At 48.6% G+C, this 20858-nt stretch overlaps 1 protein-coding gene across 1 annotated transcript in view; it reads left to right on the top strand.

Moving 5' to 3' along the window:
* Positions 1 to 19618: 19618 nt before the first annotated feature.
* Map3k14 (mitogen-activated protein kinase kinase kinase 14) overlaps positions 19619 to 20858 on the top strand; it is a 45456-nt gene continuing 44216 nt past the window's right edge. Inside the window, exon 1 of the mRNA XM_051177652.1 lies at positions 19619 to 19710. The gene's annotated coding sequence lies outside the window, so the exon portion shown is untranslated. The remainder of the gene's footprint in view (positions 19711 to 20858) is intronic.

The raw sequence follows: 20858 nt of genomic DNA on the forward strand, positions 1-20858 counted from the left end.
TAGGGTCCTCCACCAACAGCAAATTCTGTCATAGTACCTATCTATTAACATGGTGGCAGGCCCTGCCACTCACCCAGCCTTCCCAGCAAAGGAGGGGCTGAGCCACAGAGTCAAGGGCTGACTGGGCCAAGGACCATGTGTGCCATCCAGCCATGGTTGGTTTTCAGGAAATGAGGAAATAAGGAGACAGCAAAGTGGCTTAACTCAGCCAGAGGAGCTGGAAGGGTTTCATCTGAAACTTCCATGAAACAAAAACCTTAGCCCAGACCAGCAAGGCCAGATGGGAGTTGGTCTTATGGTAAGCTTCTCTCGCAGGCCCTGACTCCAGCCTTGGTACGTACGTAATTAACACCCAGGACTCTTTCAGCTGAGCCAGAATCGGCTGGGACATTATACAGGAGATGACTTTGGACCATATTTCTATTTGTGAAATTATATCTATTTAAAGGTAGAATACTGTTTTCTAAAAGGAAATGGTGTGCGCCTTTAATTCCAGCACTCAGGAAGCAGAGGCAGCCAGAACATTGTGAGTTCTGGACCAACCAGGATAACATAGTGAGAATCTGTCTCAAGTAAAAAGAAATAAGGAAAGGAAGGAAGGAAGGAAGGAAGGAAGGAAGGAAGGAAGGAAGAAGAAAAAACCAATCATAATAAATAAACAAAAGTTTGCCTGGCATGATTGTATACACCTGTAGTTCTCAGCACTTGCAACATGGAGGCAGGAGGATCAGGAGCTACATAAGGAATGTGAGACCAGCCTGGGCTACCTAAAGGCCTACCTCAAAACTAACAAATAAAAATAATAAAATTATGGGCTGGAGAGGTATCTCAGTTGGTAAACTGCTTGCCAGGTAAGCATGATTCCCATCTATGTCTTATCGATAGATTTTTACATCTGTGTAAGAAACTGTGGTAGACTTCACACACACGCACACACTCCATCAAAAGCAGGCAGAGCCTGGGTGCCTCCTGGCCAGTTCACCTAGCCTAATCACACAGTCCCAGGGAGAAAGCCTGTCTCAAGGAAACAAGGTACCTAGTTCCTGCTGAACAACATTCAGGTTTGACCTCTGACCTTCACACACACACTCATACATGTGCACTTACACATAAGATGGATGGATCGATGGATTCCCCTCACCCCCACCCCCACATTAACAATATCCCTGGAGTTTGCTATAAAATGGCAGCTATATCTTAAGCTACTTGCTTGTTTGGATTCTATCCTGGGAAGGTGCCTACACTATGGGGCCAATAAGGGCACAACTATAAAGGTGAGCAGGACCATAGGAGGGAGGTAGCCTAGCTCAGCGTTAGGTGAGTGTCCAGGGTTCTGTCCCTACCTTGAGCAGGTTAAGCTGGAGCCCCAAACAGGACAAAGACAGTTCAGATCGTCAAGGACCTACATGCAGAATGCCTGTAAGCACAGCCAAGCATGGTCCTAAGCCTCACCTTGTCACAGAACTAAGTGCCCCTACAACACACACACACACACACACACACACACACACACACACATACACACACACGTTAGGAGTATCTACCACCTGAATCGACAGATCTCAAGTCTTATGCCAGCTCTGTCTCTTCCAGACGTTTGATTCTTCTAGACCTTGGATAGGGTACCCAGCCCTGGGAAAACAAGGTGAGTGATCTGATGAGACATCCTCAAAGGCATGATGACTGGCAGAGCCTTTCGGAGAAGTTGGTTTCTGAACTGAACCAAAGCAATTTATTATACTGATGATTGATGCCTGGCTCTGAGACAGGTGTCCCAGAGAGACAGGCTGGAAAGGAAGAAGTCCTGGGAGATGTGGCGGTATCTCCACACCCCAATTCTCCTCAGAGACACCTGCTGTAAAAAGAGCCAGGGCTTCCTCCGGTCAGGCCCTGGGGCCAAACAGCCTTCCAGGGGAGCAGTGGGAGGCAAATGCTCCAATTCCTCCACCCCACAGGGTGACAGTGAGGTCAGGGTTCAGGTAGAGCAACACCCCCTGTGACATCTGGGCAACGGCTTCTGTGCTACATGACTTTGTGGATGACACAGCTTCTAGGAGACCAGAGAACACAGGGAACATCTCCCATGGGCTGACTTCCCCACTAGGCCCAGGAGACATAGTGTTCAGGACCCACCAAAATCCGGGGTTGGGGGGAGGGGGAATCACCTTTATACCAACATATTCGTATAATATCTTTTAACTTTTAAAATTATAATTATTTACTCCTCTTTGTCTCTGTCACCCTCCCGTGTGTGTGTGTGTGTGTGTGTGTGTGCGTGTGCGCACGCACGCGCACGCGCGCGTTCATGTCTGTATGTGCATGTGCACACTTGTTTGCACACTGTTGGAGACCTTACCGGGTGTTGTCCCTTAGTAGCCCTCCATCTTGTTTTGTGAGACAGGATCTCTCACTGGGACTTGGGGCTTGCCAAGTAGACTAGGCTGGCAGACCAGCAAGCCCCAGGGACCCAGTACTCCGGGTAAACGTCTCCCCTGCTGGGAATGCAAGTATATACTGCCATCACACTTGACTTGTTTGTTTTGTTTTGTTGAGGGTGCTATGTAGTCCTGGCTGACCTGGAACTTGCTATGTAGACCAGACTAGCCTTGGACCTAGAGAGCTCTACCTGCCTCTGCCTCCCCAGTGCTGGGACTAAAGACATGTACCACTGTGCCTGGCAGCACACTTGGTTTTTATCTGGGTGCCGAGGATCAAACCCAGGCCTTTGCACTTGCATGGCAAGCTAGCACTTTATAGACTGGGCCTCCCTCCCTGCCCGTTAATTTTGTTTTTAATATGTGAAAGGATTTATAAAGGTGAAAGTCAGTCGTGACCCTGGTTCCCGTGACTCTATCCTCACGTAGAGGGGAAGGACACGGACAACTTCTAAGGTACAACCTTGCCTTGTTTTGATTAACAAAACCAGAGCTGAAGTTCACCTGAAGGAGTCAAAGCTCTCAGTCAGGCCCAGGCCATTCCGGTGAGCCTGCAGCACCCCACCCCACTCTCTGTCCCATGTCGGTCCCCAAATCCCCTCACCATGCCAGGCCCCCTGGCAACCCTGAGCTGAGGAAGGTTGGGTTCCAATTCCTGGAAGAGCCCAGTTTCCTGTTTTTCTCCAAGTGGACAAGGTCAGGCTGCTGCTGGGAAGGGATGAGGGACCCCAGAGGGCTACAAATCCCAACCAATGGAGGAAGGAGGGGCTCTGAACCCTTGGGTCCCCCTCTCTGTGAGTAGAGGCCCCCACCACTTTGACAGCCTTGTAGAATCCTGCAAGGCCTCCAGGTCCCCTCTCAACTGGGCTTCAGTTTGCTCATCTAGGAAACGGAGCAAATGGGTCTACAGAATCTTCCACAGCCCAGCCTCCTCTATCCATGTGCCGTGGGTATGGGCAATGTCTGGGAAATCCAGGAGTGGTGGTGAAGTGTACAGCCTTAGCGGAAGTGGCTGAGGCATCACTGTGTGAGAATAATAAGATGCTTTGCTAGCTGGTATCAACAGAAACCAGGCGCTTATATAAAGAGCCAGCCCATAAGCATCAAGCCATACCTCACTACCACTGTCCATTCTGCATCATTGAGTGCCTGTTATATGCTGGATTCGTGCCTCCTCAGGATGCCCTTCCTCTTCCAGGATATAGGGCCAGACTCTCCAAATTCAAATCCCAGATCTGCCAGTTACAAGGTGTAAGACTTCGGGCAAGTTTCATAACTCACTTTGTCTCCATCCCCTTTGGAGGATGGGCATAATAAAGGTATGTGAGGTGACACACATCCCTAATCCCAACACTCAGGAAGCTGAGACAGGGGAACCTTATGTTTTAGCTAGGCTAGAGGGTATAAAATGAAATACTGTTCTTCTACCCCCACCCCAAATACTAATAGTGCTGAGCTCGTGAGTGAATGAGTTAATCTGTCAAATGTAGCCAGCAGCACCCTCTCCCTTTCTCCATCTCAGCTCGACTTACGTCGTTCACCCTCGTTCCTTACTCCTAGACACTCGCTCTGCCCCTGCTTCCTCCTGTTTATTCTGCCTCATCTCTTCTTCCTGAGTCTTCCCTGAGAGGCACAGCTGGCTTCCAGGAAGAGTAGGCACTGGCCGTGAGTACAACAGCAGCCATGTCCGCATGGATGCAGCGAATGGACCCCATGAGAGAGCAGAGCTTCATGCTGCACAGAGCCTAAGGAAACACTTGACCCTGTCTCCTGACAAGCCCTCTTGGCCTGAGACATCATGACTCCTAGCCAAAGACCGTAAGCCCAGGACTCAGGAGGCTGAGGCAGGAGGATTATGAGTTCGATGACAGTCTGGACTACATAAGGGAGGTTCTGTCTCAAAAAAAGGGAAAATAGTAAGAAATGGCTGAGGAAGAACTCTTCCATATCCCACAATAGCAAACATAGGGCGCCTGACCAGAAGTTCAGGGACCCGTGAGATGTGGGAGAAAAGGGACTTAAGCATCGACAGAACCAGGCCCAAGGTTACCCAAGTCCAGACCTTCTAGCCTGAGCAGCCATGCACAGGAAAACTCGGCCTCTCCATTTATTTATTTATTTACTTATTTATTATTTTGGTTTTGAGAGATCAGAATTTGCTATGTAGCTCAGGCTGGCCTCAAATAATAACAACACTCACCTTATCCCAAATGAATAAAATAATGCAGGTAAAATAAATGCTGTGCCTGAGACATGAAATGGTGAATGGACAGCCATGGGATACCTGAAAAGCGAAGGAAACAGTGAAGGAGAATAGTAGCTTGTTCCTACGTCCGGGAGCTTCATGCCACCCCACATCTGAACAGGAAAAAACTAGGACAGCCAGTCAGGTGTTCCAGATGAAGCATATGAACCAGCCCCGGCATACAACTAACGTCTGCCATGGTGGCCTGGGCATGAGAACTCACAGCTCCCCTGCAGCCGGTCTTTGGGGTCACCTCCCAAATCCTAGGCTCTAGAAAATGCTATGGAGACCCCTCAGCTGCCAGCTCTCTTTAGAGACTGCCTTCTACTATAGAAATCATCATCATCCAAAGCTCAGCCAGTAGCCAGGGATGATGTAACTGAGATGGTCTGAAAAGCCACCTTAGCCCTGAGCTCCGTGTGGGGTCAGCTGGGGCTTTCACTGAGACCACATTCGGTCTAACTTCTCCTCTGCCCGGCCTTGCTTCTGCCTTTTCCTCGTGACTGGCACCAGTCGCCAACGCCTCCTCATCTACTTCCTACAGGCTCATCTCCAGCTCAGGCTCTGTGGGCTGAGGGAGCTCAGCCTACATCACCACCTTTATTTTCAGGAGCGTCCCAGGCAGCATGAGACGTTTACCCGGTCCCACGAGCTCTATGAATCCTCCCAGGTCACATGGCGCTGTCACTGCTCACTCTAATTACTTATTTAATAATACTAGATCGAAAGCCTCAAGAGGCAGAGAAAGCATTAAGTCTCATCGCCAGTTCTGCAGAACCCAGGCCTGTCACAGCAGGTACTCAATAAATACTTGTTGAGTGAATGAATAAACTTCCTTATCTGAGGATTTGGAGATCTGACACCTGCCGGGGAGGACGGCAGCTAAAATACAAAGCATAGCCAGCAGCAGTGCATCTACACCCCCACACAGTCACCTGCCTTTGCGTTAATGCCCCCAATACCCTGCCCTCTCCCAATGCCATTCCACCCCTACCTGTAGCTCTCCACACATAGTCACTCACCCCTCCCCCATTCCCACACTAGCGGGTCCAGCCCAGGCTTTGATCCTCTGGGAGGTCATGGGTTAGAGCTGGACCAAGTACTGTGATATCACATGAGGTGTCAATAGGACATTCCGGCCACCTTTGCTTTTTACTTTAGCAAGATGTCACCTGTGACAATGTCCAGGTGGATTTGTCTGCAGAGTCCCAGGAAGGACTCTAATTTTCATGGCATGTTTCTTAAAACCCCAACTCCTATGTGGGGTTCCCTGGCCCCCTGCATTTTCTTACTTCCTCTCCCCAATCTCCACTGTTGATATTATTCTGTGACCCAGATCATATCCACAATGCCTGCCAAGGTGAGATTTGCCTAATTGCCATGCGGTTGGTAAAGAGCATTCTCTGTTTTGTCTTGTTTCATAATGCTGGGGATGGGACCCAGGCCTTTATTCATGCTACACAATACACTGAGTTATAATACATCTCTGACCATGTCCACTTTTTTTTAATATTCTATTTTATTTTTATTTTTATTTTGTGTGCATTGGTGTTGTGCCTACATGTATATAAGGATGCTGGGGTCCCTGGAACTGAAGTTAGAGACAGTTGTGAGCTGCCATGTGGGTGCTGGGAATTGAACTTGGGTCCTCTGGAAGAGCAGCCAGTGCTCTTAACCACTGAACCATCTCTCCGGCCCCGGGACCACATTTGAAAGACGACCTTTAAGAGACAACAGTCTTGGTTTGCTTGCCTACTCCAGACCAGATGAGTAGAAGGCCAATGCAGATGGGAAAGTACCTACCTTGTAGATTTAACCCAGCCAGACACAGCAGCCTGGCAGTCACCTCCCAGGAGTTCTAGCTGAGCTCCTGAAAACTGGGGCCAATCTGGTGAGCTGGCAGCGCCTGGGAGAGCTGGCAGGCCATCTCTTTTCTGCCTGCCTGCTTTGCTTCCTACTCTAGTCTCCTCTTAGTAAACACACTGGGCAAAGCTCACTGCTCACTGCGGAGCCAGATTCCAGGAAGTCCGGGCTGAGCAGACTTCTGACAGCATTCATTCTCAATTCCTTTTTGCTTCTTAAAGGTCCCTGAGCCAGAGCTCAGCCCCGTGACCTTCCAGGCAGGATCCTGGCCACACTTTTGCATGGTTCCCACCCTCCCCCCATAAGTAGACTTCTCCCTTCTTGGGCCTTCTGAGAATCCTGGAAGGTCACTGGTGGAAAGGACCGTGTTGAGAGCAAATGAGGAAACGGAGAAACCGTGGCCCATCTGACTGCTCCCACCCGCCAGTACCCAGCTTCTAGAAGGACCTCCATTAGTTAGGTGCCAAGTGCTATAGGACACTCTTCCCTCCCCTGACCTGACCGGTGATGAAATAAAAAGGTCTAGATGTCCTACAAAAGAGGGTTTGGGGTTATTGCTGGAGAGTCACAGATCCTGGAATAGGAGAGTGAAAAGCAGTGTTTCCCATCCCACCTCCATCAACCTAGGGGCTGCGGAATTCTCTAGAAGGATGAAGGATTATGGGAAAAGACTGTCAAACTAGGAGCCTGAGAACAAAGTGATGGAGATGGAGCAGAGGGCGATCTCATAAGAGATTCGGGAGGGTTTTCTCAGCCTGGGATCTGCCTTGTAGGCATTGTGGCGCAAAGATACATGCAAGTGCATTTTGAGGATGGGACCCTCACTCTTCTCTTCCTCCCTGGACCAATAGCAAAGAACCCTACCTAGGCAGATGGCCTGTGTCTGCCCCCTTGCTAAGTGTTTATCAGCTTATTCATTTCCTTATTTAGCCAGGTCTTCAGCACCCATGTCAGCCCACAATCAAACAGCCATCCTCAAGCGAGGTGTGACAACTGTCCCCATGACATGAGTGACCCAATGGGTATAATTAAAGAATGTCACAGCAAAGTGGGAATAAAGTAGTGAATAAGCAGGCGACAGGACTAACACAAGGAGCAGATGAGAGGCCTCAACTCAGGGAGGAGTCAAAGCCAGCCTAAGCTAGGTGACTTGAAGGACAGCACCTGAGCCTCGGAGAGGTTACTTTCCCTGGGATCACGCATCTGGCAAGTGGTAGCTGCCCACTCAACTCCCCATCCGTATAAACGCACTAAGTTTGAATCCTGCCTTTTCCATTTTCTGGTTAAGTGCTCCTGGGTACGTTACTGAATTGTTCTTTGTCCATGTTCCCTCATCTGTAAAAACAGAATATGGGTATCCTGCCTGGACTGTACAGAAAACTAAATGTAAAACCAAATGTATTAGCACAGTAGTTCTCTCTGCATGGTCTTGGGACCTTCTGAAAAGCCCAGAACTCTTCTGAGGGCTCCATGAAGTCAAAACTGTGCAAGATACTGGGACAGCATTTTATGGCATCATACAAATCAAATGCAGGTATCAATCTAGCTGCCTTTGAGTATGATCATGAAAGACACTTCGTAAAATGTGCCGTTCTTTTCATTTTTTATTTTACAAAATAAAATTAAATGGGCCAAAGAGATGCCAGGTTCAATTCCCAGCACCCACACAGCAGCTCACAACCGTCTGTAACTCCAGTTCCAGGGTTTCCAATGTCCTTTTCTGGCCTCCTTGGGCACTGTATACACATGGTGCACAGACATCCGTGGAGACAAAACTCATTCACATAAATTAAGAACAACTTTTTTTTCAAAAAAAATTATCACTTATAAAGGGTGTGTGGGAGTACACTCCTATAATCCTAGCACTTGAGAGGCGGAGGCAGGAGGATCAGAAGATCAAGGCAAACTCAGCTTCACAGCAAATTCAAGGCCAGCCCAGGCTACATGAGACCCTGTCACAAAACAAAGACTGGTTCCTGGAGAACCAATTACTAAATATTTACTTTCCTAACACCAGATAATGATCTACATAAACAAAAGTTCTTTGGGATCTTCAACAATTTTGTTGAAAACAAGCAAGTTTGAGAGACACTGAATTAGTCTTTATAAAACATTTCCATCAGTGCCAGATTCCTGGCAGGCCTAGGTCACCGTGAGCTGATAGTCACTAGGTTCGTATACTCCTCAAAGATTTAACTTTGCTGGGAGTGGTGATGCATGCCAATAATGCCTGCACTTGGAAGATGGAGGCAGAAGGCAAATACTTATACACATAAACATAAACACTCATATACATAAAATGTTAAAATAAAAACAAATCTTTCAAAAGCAAAAGGAAACCGGGTGTGGTTGCACACGCCTTTAATCCCAGCACCTGGGAGATGGAGGCAAATGGATCTCTGTGAGTTTGAGGCCGCCCTGATCTCCAGAGCAAGTTTCAGGAAAGCCAGGCTTACACACGGAAACCCTGTCTCAAACAAAACAAAACAAAAAACAAAAACAAAAACAAACAAATGACAAAAAACAAACAGAAAGCAAAAAGAAGGGTGGGAAGTAGGGCATAGTGGCACATGCCTCTAATCCCAACACTCAGGGGAGGCAGAGGACCACAAGTTCACAGCCAGTCTAGGCTACACGAGGCTTTATCCTAAACAACAAACACGACAACCACAAGGATTGGGGTACACGGCAATTGTAGAGTGCTTGCCTAGCATGTGCAAAGGCCCAGGTTCAAACTTCAGTGCTAGCACCAAAAGAAAAAGGAAGTTAGCAGGAGTCAGAGAGAGGCATGAAAGATGGAGTGGTACCAAAGGCAGCCTCCCCTACTTGGGATTGAAACTGTGGACACCTGCTAGGAACCTATTGAGCCTTCTCCCCTGTGAGCATAGCTTCACGACCAAGCGCTGTGTTTCTTGGCTCTACCCTCCTGTACCCAGAGTCCTCCTGATGCAGTCATTCAGTAAATATTTGTTGATTGCATGGATTAATGAATATGTAAAAAGAAAGCGGTGCCAGTTCATTGAAACAGTTCTTACATTAGGAAATGCTTGGACATAGGTAAGTCTATTAATCTATTAAGAGGAAACAAAATAATCCTATTCCAGACCAGGTGGTGGTGGCACACGCCTTTAGTCCCAGCACTTGGGAGGCAGAGGCAGGCAGATCTCTGTGAGTTCGAGGCCAGCCTGGTCTACAGAGCAAGTGCCAGGACAGGCTCCAAACCCTGTCTGGAAAAACAGAAACAAAAAACAAAAACAAAATCGTATTGCAGTTGTGCAATGGAAGAGTATGCAGAACGAGACAGGTCTATGTGCATGCGGAACTCACTGATATGTTAGTGAAATAAGCAAGGTATTGAGCAGCTGTGTCTAGTGCACTTCCGTTAATTGATATTTTTGCATTTTGTTCATTTTGTGTTTGTGTATTGCTTGGGCATGGGTGTGATGGTCAGAGGACAACTTTGGAGAATTGCTTCTCTCCTTCCATTCTGTGGATCTCAGGGGTTGAACTCAGGTTGTCAGACTTGATGGCAGGTCCTTCTAGTCACCAATCCATCTCTCCAGCCCCACTTGCATTAAATTTTCAAAAGTGATATTCAAAGGTCTGACAAGACAGCTGAGTGGGTGAGGGTGCTTGCCTACAGGCCTGAGGACGCGAGTTCAATCCCTGTGAGAGAACAAACTCCCGAAAGTTGTCTTCTGACCTTCGCACATATGCTGTGGCAGGTCACACGCACACACAATAAACAAGCATAAAGGGGGTTGTGAACGCATGTTGCATGTTTGTAGATGCAGCAAATATATTGGGAAATTGAAAAGAAGCAGTAAAAATGGTTCCATTAACAGAGGACACCAGGAACCAGGGATAGGAGAAACAAGTTCATTCTTGTGCAGTTTTTTACCCCGACTGCCAAGAATGATTCTGAGAGAGAGAGAGAGAGAGAGAGAGAGAGAGAATTGGAAAGAGAACCACCTTTGCATGAGTCCAATATGACTTAGATCTGTGGCTGCCACTCACCATCTAGTGTGCCACCAGGGAACCCGGTACTCCTCTCACGGAAAAGACCTGTCAGCACGTCACTGGTTATTGGAAACACTCTTGTCCCCACAGACTAAAGTCTGCAGTAATCTCGGAATCCAAACACCTGGGTTTTCCCTCCTCCTAATGTGAACATCTTTTATCTTACCTGAGTAGAACATATCTTCTTCCCAATCGGCCCTTAGCAGAGTCACGCAATCTTTGACTGACATCCCTGGTATGTGATTCAGCCCATTATAAGTCATCCACCCCTTTCCACAGCTTTCCCAGAGGAGGTTTCTTTCTCAGAAAACAGGAGCGGAGCTGTCAGTGCACCCAGGCTGTAGACCTGGCTGCCTTCCATCTCCTCATGGTCTCTTAATCTTAAGAAGCACACACTTAAGGATATATTAAGGGTCTTGTCATTTTATCCCAGGATGACTGGGATGGGGATTCTTAAGTTGGCTAAATCCTACAAATCTCATGGTGTGGACTAGTAATGAGTATCACAGAATCTCAGCTTCAGGGGATTAATCATGCAGCCAGGAGCTAAAGACAAGAAATCCCTAGGAGGTGAGCATCCCTGATTGCATTAACAGTTCTATGATGTTCCTGGAAGTCGGGGCCATGTGGCTTTCATCTCTGCAACCACAGATAGTTTTGTCTACAGTTGTTTGTATATGTGGTGTGTGCGTGTGTGTGTGTGTGTGTGTGTGTGTGTGTGTGTGTGTACATATGTGCCCCCACCCTCGTGTGTGTCTGTGTGTAGAGGCCAGAGTTCAATGGCAGGTGTCTTTCACTATTGCTCCCCACCTTACATTTTGAGACACGATCTCTCCTCGAACCTGGAGCTCACTGATTTAGCTAGACTACCTGGCCAGCAAGCCCTTGGGATCCACCTGTCTCTGCCTTCCCAGCACTAGGATTGCAGATAATCCTACCATGCCCAGCTTTTGATGCGGGTGCTGGAAACTTGGTCAGTTTCTCATGTTTGTGTGGCAAGAATTTTACCAACCAAGTCATCTGCCCAGTCCTGTTGTTTGGTTTTCACTTATGTTTTATTTTTAATTATGCCTATATGTGTGTCTATGTGAAGATATACTCACATGCATGTAGGCAGCCATGGAGATCCTTGTATCTGGAGCTGCAGGTGGCTGTGAGTAGGAAATGCTCTTAACCAATGGTTTCTCTAGCCTCAGTGTTGCTGTTTTTTTAAACAAGGTCTTATGTAGCTGATGCTGGCCTTGAACTTGCTATGTAACCAAGGATGACCTTAAACTTCTGCTTAGCTTGCTTTTTCCTCCTGAGTCTGAAGACTACTGCCACATACCCCCACATCTAATCCATTCTGTGCTGGGGATTGAACCTAGGCCTCCTCCAACCCTCAGATGGAGGATTTTTACCCTTAAGCTGACTTTATGCCTATACTTCCATGCTGCCAGACTCTGAGTCTGCACCCCAGAAAGAAGAAAGGAAGTAGGGCAAAGGACAAAGACAAAGGATATGTGCTAGCTGAATTGGTTCCTATAACCAAGCCAAAGACCTCTAGGTCCACCTATCTCCCTGGCCAGGATTGGGTAACTTAGTCATTCCAGCGGCCAGGGAGCCACGGAAGCATTCAAACCAAACAGGTCACCACTATAATTAAATAAGAGCTCTGATCATACACAAAGGAGAGAGTGAACACCTCACAAGCCAATGACACTTTAAGCTAACACTATGTTAAGCTGGAACTTAATCAGCAGGCAGTGGAAAGCCATTAACACCCTTGAGTGAGAGAGTAATAATGTAGAGAGGATCAGCACATAGCCCTGCGTAGTGGCGCACCCCTTTAACCGCAGCACTAGGGAGACAGAGGCAGGCGGATCTCTGTGAGTTCAAGGCCAGCCTGGTTCTACCTAGCAAGTTCCAGGACAGCCAGAGTTACACAGTGAGGTCCTGCCACATACAAACAAAAAAGAAAAGAAAGGATTGACACAGAAAAAGAAGCGGGAAAAGGGATGAGAGGAGAGAAAAGGGGAGGTCCCAAACAAAGGGCGCTGCTTTACAAACAAGTCAGTGTGACTTGGCACAAAAAAAGGCCATGAAGATTTGGGGGTGGGGGCTGGCAGTGATGTCATTAACACTGACAGAGCAAAGTGGAGATGGAGGCACCAGGTGGCTAGAGGGCTGGAGGATAGAAACATTCTCTGGGTCAGTGGCAATTCTAGTTTGGAGCTCAGGGTGAAGGTCACACTTGAAGGTGTCAATGTAGAAGTCAACAGCTAGGAGAAGATAATGGAAGGGGCAGCAAAACTGAAATGGTGCTTCCAAAGCCAATAGAATCCTCTGCAGAATCCTCTCACCTACTGCTCATGACCCCAGCATCCCAGGCGTGCCCTCCATCCCTGTTCACATTGTCCCAGCATCCCAGATGCCCTCCATCCCTGTTCACATTGTCCCAGAATCCCAGATGCCCTCCATCCCTGTTCACATAGTCGGAGCATCCCAGGCGTGCCCTCCATCCCTGTTCACATTGTCCGAGCATCCCAGATGCCCTCCATCCCTGTTCACATTGTCCGAGCATCCCAGATGCCCTCCATCTCTGTTTACATGGACCCAGCATCCTAGATGTGCCCTGCATTCCTGTTCTCATTCAGCTCTCTATAGCTTCTTGGTTCTGAATCTCTCTGTCTGGCTAACCTCTCCCAGATCTCCATCTTCTGCCACTGCCCTAGTTCAGCTCAATCACATCCAACCTGACTTTCAGCCAAGCTCTGCAGCTGGCCTCCTGCTCTGTAACTGCCACCCCAGTACCTATTTTGGAAAGAGAAATTGAACTAGGAGTCCATTCTAACAATTTAATCTGTCTTTTCCCCGGTGCTATCTGCTACTTATGCCCCGCATTGCCTTCCTTAGTCCAGGTCATAGACTTCAGTGTCGTGTCGGCTACATTTCTCTCCCTGTCCCTTACATCTGACATCCAGTTCCCCAAATGGGTTGACTGTCCTCTATCTCCACAGCTTCACATGTCACTCCTGATCCCATGTTACTTATAGTTACCTGGCCTTCTCTCAATACACCTGGCCTGGCAGTAATCAGTTTAAGAGGTACCTCTTCCCGGAAGCCACCTTTGATCTGTCCTATAAGACCTTCCTTCACCCAGTGGCTCCTCTGCCCTTTACATTGTATTGCTGATCCCCCTATGAATAGAAGGACACTTGCCTCATTCACCACTATGTCACCAAGGACTTAGTCAAGGGCCAGCTGTATGCTATATGCTCAGTTAATGCTTTCTGGATGATTTAGGGAAGCCAGGGACTGATGAGAACAAGGGGAAGGTTGTAGAAAAGCAAGGGATTCAAAACTAAAACTCAGGGAGTGTTCAGTTGGTAGAATACTTGCTTATCATACATGAATCCCTGAGCCCAAAGCACAGCAGAGGATAAGAAGTTCAAGAGCATCTTCAACCTTAGCTACAGAGATCCTGTCTTCGAAAAGAATAGGAATAAGCTGGTCATGGTGGCACAAGCTTAATCCCTGCACCTGAGAGATAGAGGCATGTGGATCTCTGAGTTCAAGGCCAGCCAGGTCTATACAGTGAGACCCTGTCTCAAAAGAAGGAGGGAGAAGATGAGATGGACAGAAAACATAAAAGGGCTAGGTCCAAATGTCAGTGATTGTCAGGAGTATGTCTCCTTTAACTCCCTCTTTTAGGTCACACTTAGTCCTGTAGGAGTCTCCATGAGCCCCCTCTGAGAGTTAGTCCCTATCAACTCTCACACATAGGCTGTGTGCCCTGCTATCCAGCCTTCGCTTCTCTGCTGCTAACTGTGCCCCTGCAAACTCACAGGCCAGCCAGAGGCTCTGGCAGGAAACCAGAAGGTGGAGGACAAGGCGAATCCAAGCTTTCCCTCCATCCCTCTTCATCTTGAGTGGGAGCTGTGGAAGTGGGTGTATCTGCAGTGTGGTTCTTTCCCAGTGACACAGCCTCTGACTGTCCTGCCCTGTCTGGTCTTCCCACCAGGGGGCAGGAGTGGATTCCTGGTCACAGTTATCTTCTGTTGGCCTTTGCCATTCTTCTTTCTCCTGTGTAACTCACTCCTCTATGAAATACTGCCTAGCTAGGTCCTGCCTGATAGAGTATACTCTGCATCTCCATCATCATGCACCCAATACCCAGGATGACTCAAGTCCTCATCTGAAATGACTTAGATTCTGCCAGTCACTACAGCAAAAGTTCCCTGAGGGCAGGGGCCAGTCTAGACACTCAGTATTCATTTCCCAGCCTGACCCAAAGGTGCTCAGCATCACATTGTGCAGCACAGGGAGACAGGAACTGAGATGAGGGTATTTAATGGGAGCCAAGTGAGTGTGTGGTCACAAAGAGGAGGAGAGGAGGAGAGGTGAGCAGAAGTCATATTGCAAGGAAGACACTGGGAAACACATACAGGAAAGCCAGGATGGGGGAAGGTATTGTTTAGCTGGTTGGTTATTTTTAGGCTGGGAGCTTGGTTGCATTCACAGGTTGAAAGGGGGAGACTAAAGGAGCAAGATGTTTTATGGCAGGAGATGCTGGGGCATTGGTTGTGAGATAATGACTAAGTAGCCTCACATGAGGATTAAGGCCACCAGAAGTGTCAGGGATGGTATGGATTTTTTTTTTTTAAAGACAACATCTCATGTAACCAAGGTTGGCTTTGAGCTCCCTATATAGCCAAGGATGACCTTGAGCTTCTGATCTTCTTGCCTCTACTTTTTTGAGTGCTAGGAACGCAGGCCATACCGTCATTCCTGGTTTGTATGGTGCTGGTGCTTGGGTGCTGGAGTCTAGGGCTTCATGTCTGCTAGGCAAGCACTCTACCAACTGCGCCACATCTTCAGATGCTACAGACACTAGAGGTAGGGAGGTGAGTGAACTGAGAAGAATATCAGCCAAGCCAGGGATCCCTTTGACCACACCAAAGGCAGGGAGGGGGTCTCAGGGAGGGATGTCCAGGCATGCTCTTGGTAAGGTTATCTTTGTTCAGTGCCCATCAGAGACTCCCATTTGTACAGCTCCATCCTGTGTCAAAACTCGAACCTCTTCTTCCTCTCATCTTAACACTTCTGTCCCCTACCAGTTCTGTAGTTTATGGTCTCCCTTCCATCATCCCAGTATGTGATAAGATGGGTCAGAAGGCAGAGGCCAGCAGCAGCAGGTAACAATGTTCTGGGAATTGTTTAGCAACTGGTTTGGAAGGGGAGATGGTGGTATGCCCAGGCTTATGTTATTTGCCAATTTCTATGGTGTAAATAGTCCCACTGTACGCTACTCATGAGGTCACAGTCTGAAGAGCAGGGGCAGTATCTCTGTATCTGTTTCCTCCACTGCTTCCCCATCCCCTACCCAGATGTGTGGGTTGAAGGCAGTAATGGGGCAGGTCCAAACTAGGGACCAGCAATAACATCATGGCTGTGGTGCAGGCAGGTCCCCAGTGGGAGGGAGCATACCTTCTCCTCCAGGAATGTCTGCCTTTAGGCCTAGGTCCTCTCTCAAGTCATCCTTACACCAGCCCTCACCTGAATTCAAGATTTCACAGGAATGTTACCCCAAGACCCACAGGCATCAGGTGATCTGCCCAACGCCTTCTCACTAGACATGGCATCGCATCCTAAATGTGCTAAGGCCACACGACAGTTTCCCTTCTCCAGGACAAACAGAAAAGGGCAAATGACCCAAAGACAGCATTGTCTCACCACTGCACCCAATTCCACAGAACTGATGGGGGTACTTACTCCTTGAACCCTGACGTTTCTATGGAGTCCTGCCTGCAGGGAGTGTGATGTACTATGTTGTTTGGATCCTGGGTCTTCAGGTACAGAGAAGTGACCCTGGGCAAATCACTTCTTTCCAGGCTTCCGTTTGTTCATCTGTGGGATGAACAGTAATAAAACGACAGGGTTCTCAAGTAGGGACAACTGCTTCTCCTGGGAATAGGTTAGCAATATCCAGAGATTTTGTGTTGTCACATGATGTCTGGGAGCATGTTTTCCTAACCAAGCAGACTGTCAAGAATGCTCTTAAATATCCTGCAATGACAAGGTGACAGGGCTGCCCGGTCAGTGACAATGAATTATCCAATACAAAATGTCAAGACTGAGGCTATCCAGTCAGGTTATGTACACAACACACTTAGTTCACATTCTTTTGTTTGTGGGTTGATTGAAGACAGGGTCTTCTGTAGCCCAGGCTGGCCTCAAACACACTCTGTAGGTGAAGATGGCGTTGAACTCTTAATCCTCCTGTTTTCCAATCTCAAGTGTTGGGATTACAGTCATATGCCACTATACCTAGCTGGATTATGTTCTTAGTCTCTTAAAAGCCAGGCGCTGAACAGATGAGAGCCAAGTATAATGACACATATATGTGAAAATGCTATGATGTAACCCATTCCTTTGCACGCTAACTTTAAGAATTTTTTTTTTTTAAAAAAAGAGAGGTGTAAACAAACACAAAACAGAGGAGCCAGGAATAGCAGCACGTGCCTGTAATCCCAATACTGGAGAGATGAAATCATGAAGAAGTTTGAGGTTAGCTGGGGCCAAATAAGGAGTTATAGGCCACAGAGACCTTACCTAGAAAAAAAAGAAAGGAAGGAAGGAAGGAAGGAAGGAAGGAAGGAAGGAAGAAAGGAAGGAAGAGGGCCAGGATGAGCTCCATGGTAGATAGAGTATTTGTCTAGGGTATGAAAGGCCCTGGATTTGGACCTTCTGATCTGAAAACAAAGCAGACCCCACTGCGCTCTCAGCCTGGCACACTCTTACCCTTGTGTTTCCAAGCCTGAAATAGATGGGATGTGAAACCCTGAGTACTGAACCCAACACTGCCCCAGGTGTGAGTCACCCTGTAAATGTCAATTATTTTATTTAAAGCCTACTTGAAGCTGCACAAGTGACTCAGGGCTAGAAGCCTGCCCAGACCATCATGACTTATTAGACCAGGACGAGGAAGTCACTTTTACCCCGAATCTCTCCTAGGGGTGGGTATTTGAAGTTTCAGAGACACCCCAGTGATCACCGGAAGAGGGGAGAGGGGTGTTTGCATCTCCCCTCACACACGGTGGGAAGAGACAGGAGAAAAGCAGCTGAGACTGAGAAGCCCTGCTTTCCCTAGTGTTTTCCTTGCTAGCGAGTGCAGTGGTTTGTTTTCCCCTGCAAGGTGACCTTCTGAAGAGCTTTGAGTCAAGAGTTTCCTTCTCACTAATACACCCTAGCACAGCAGTGTGCGTTTAAAGACCAATCATCTTGCTGGAATAGACATTGCATGGAAGGGGACCAGGACCACAGAGAAACTAGTAAAGGACAGAAACACGGATGTCCTAAAGAAGGGAGGGTGAGAGGGAGATGGCAAAGGTGAACCAGCCCTGCAGGGAGCCACTGCAGAACCTGGGCCCACTGCCCGCACCTTTCCTGAGAAGTGCTTTGCCCAGAGGCAAGCAGGTGGTGGGAGGGAAAAGACAGACAGCAAGAAAGACCTGATCCCAACCTGCACATCTGGCCCAGCTCTGCCTCTTCTGAGTCACTGAAATACCAAACCCTGGGGATGGCAGGAGCCTTTCACAAGCCCCCAGTCCAGGTTTTGTTTGTTTGTTTTGTTCTGGTCTTACCATCTCTCAGCTGGTCACCAGCAAAGCCAAGATATGTGCCCGAGACTGTCTTGACTCTCCAGTATATGTTCTGTGGAAGTCACGGCCAGAAATGCTTCCAGGGACCACACTTGTCATGGTAGAGAATGAGACACATGTGCTAGGCTATGAGCAACTGCAGGCTTTGCACTCACATTCTTCTAGCCCGGGCGGGTGGGTGAGCCTCTCGGGTTGGAGGCTGTTTGTTTTGTTTTCATACAGAAGTCTTGCCACGCAGCCCAGATTGGCCTCAAACCTGTCATCCTCCTGCCCCAGCCTCCTGAATGCTGGCCAGATGGTGAGATTCCCACACTGTCTAAATGAATGGCCTTTCCTGGTATCCAGTAACAGCTGTCTGCTTGGACACATCTCCAAAAGGAAGCTAGGTCTGCAAAGTGGTCACAAGCCGACAGTGGCCTGGCCCTGGCTCAAACCTTTCCAGACAGGACTTTCCTTATTTCTCAAGACAGACTCGGATGGAGCTGCCCACTCCCACCCAACATCCAGTGCCTGCATCTGCAGTTAGACTCCTAGCAGAGTCTATGGTGGCAAACTCTAAAAAAAAAAAAAAAAAAGTATGTGATTTCTTATTACCACTAAATAGAAGCTTCCTGTTCAGTATCAAAGTTAACAAACCCATACATTCCCTTCACTCCCCATCAAAAGGGCACTATGGATACCATGTTTTCAAAGCCCAGTCTAGGATGGGTCCTGTGCCCAGCATTCATACCACGCAGCTTCTCCTGGGGCGGAAAGAGTTTGTACCACGCCACCTGCACGCTGCTGTGTTTCAACATTAGGCCTGTGTTCTGTGGACCTTTGGCTTCCCACGTTTCTCACAGGCAGGCACAGTAACCTCATCTTCAGACACTTTACAGCATCAGGCACACGCTAAGTGCTCCATAAAAGTGTTTCTAGCCTCACCAGGACCCCACGAAGTAGCCACTCCCTTAAGTAGAAAGGAAGAGGAATCCAAGACCTTGGAGGGAAAGCGCCTCTCCATCTCCAAGGTAACCAAAGCCGAAGCCTGGAATGCCCACGCATGCGTACAGTCGCCCTTCCTTCCCGTAACCTCAAAAAGAATGCAACCCGTAAAAAGATTCGCCAGAAGCCGAGAGCGCATGTGTGGTTCCACCAACACCCTGGCCTCCTCCGCCTACTGCCCGCCCGTCCACCCAGCCACCGCTTCTAGAAACCCTGGCCGGAAACAGTATCCATTTTGGGAAAGGCCACAATAGCCAATGGCTGCTAAGGAGTGGGCGGCAAGCCGACTTGGAAGAGACGTTTTATTGGCTCACTTGTGGGAGTGGGCGGGATCAAGGGTCGCGGTGCGGCCAAAGAAAGGAGGCGGGAAGTTCGCAAAGTCTCAGCCACAGGGAGAGGCGTGGCCATGGGCGGGGCTAGACATGGGGGCGTGGTCGGGGAGGGGCGGCTAGGGCCCCCGAGCGGTCGCTGGCCAGCGAAGCACCACACTCGCTTGGTTGAGGAGAGCGGCGCTCAGCCGGTAGGTGACTGGGCAGAGCCCTGAGATCTAAAGCGGGACGCTGATGGCTCTAGCGGGCGGGGAAGGGGAGCCTCTCAGGTCGGGGCCGGGCTGCGGCCTTGCTCTCCGCGAGAGCTGGCAGGCATGGGTGGCTGGGTGTCTGCGGTCTAACCAGCTCGCACGCGCCACGCTCGCAACGCCGTGCTCTCCCGGAGCTTTCAGGCCGCGTACCCACGGGTCACTCGCTCGCCCGAAATGCGCGCGGGGACTGCCTTCTTCCCCTTCCCCAACATCCGTGCCATCGAGTTCGACTGCCCCACTACCAGACCCGGCTCTTAGGTGCCCCTCAAGAGGAGGAGATCGCTTCACCGCCCTAGCTGTGAAATGCGCTGCCTTTCCCTGTGAAGTGCTTGGGGTCGCTTGTGCTGGGAGAAGCAGCTGAGGACACTCAGCAGGGCAGTGCTAGTCGCACACAGTACCCTTCCTTTTCGATGATCCTGATCCTTCTGTGTGATTCAGTGTTCTGGGACTTTTGGTGTGTGTTTATATGTGCTAGTCCCATCTTGGAAGCTCACCCTGGCTCTGGCAACTTGCAGCCACCTGTCACCAAGTAAAAAGAAACATTTGTCAGAGGCAGAGATTCCCACCTGCTTAGGAGCCTCTTCTGTGTTTATTAACTTCAGAAAAAGTCTTTTTTTTTTTTTTTTCTAAGTTGAGATTAAAAGATGGCTCTCGACACTAGAGGAAGGAGAGGATGAGTGAAGTTTCAAAAATCAGTAGCTTAATGACAATTTTTTGTTGCTGTTGTTAATTGGAGACAATGAACTTGATGACCTGATTAAGGACTCTAAAAGTGAATGAAAGCAAGTGATGACAGTAGCACCATGAGCAGTGAACACTGGTACTGTGGCTAGAGACAGAGTCTTTCTGAAAGATTAGAGGATCCTAACATTAGTGGTGCAGGGTTTTGCTCAGTAACTTTCACCTCTAGTGGTAGGTGTGCTAAGATGAGTAGAGTTTTATCCAGTTGCTAAGTGAAGTACCTGAACCGGGTGTGGGGGGCATGAGGGTGAGCATATGTCTGAGAAGGTCTGGGGTAGTGTTTCTGCTCTTAACATGAGAGGATACTTGAGGGGTTCTTGACTTGCTTATGATGTATCTCTTGCATC

This window comes from Phodopus roborovskii, unplaced genomic scaffold, assembly GCF_943737965.1.
Source record: "Phodopus roborovskii unplaced genomic scaffold, PHOROB, whole genome shotgun sequence".
NCBI classification, from domain to species: domain Eukaryota; kingdom Metazoa; phylum Chordata; class Mammalia; order Rodentia; family Cricetidae; genus Phodopus; species Phodopus roborovskii.